Consider the following 284-nt stretch of genomic DNA (forward strand, 5'->3'; position numbering starts at 1 on the left):
GACAGAATTTCTGCTTTATTGATTATAATCACTAACCATTTATCCTTTCTTACCAAATATCATACAAATAATTAATTCTCTCTTATAGCTCGGAGAATAAAGACCAAATTCGCTAGCCTTTATAATCACCAGTATTAGGAAACGACCCACAAGCAAGAGAGAGAATTTGTGGGAAATATCTTAAAATCCCTTAAGAGCCAAAGCGTGTATTAAGGAGCTTGGGTATAAAGCTGTTGATATGTTACTGCGATATCTCTCTTTGTGGCGAGTTTATCAGAATTGGC

This window comes from Penaeus monodon, chromosome 25, assembly GCF_015228065.2.
Source record: "Penaeus monodon isolate SGIC_2016 chromosome 25, NSTDA_Pmon_1, whole genome shotgun sequence".
Taxonomy (NCBI): domain Eukaryota; kingdom Metazoa; phylum Arthropoda; class Malacostraca; order Decapoda; family Penaeidae; genus Penaeus; species Penaeus monodon.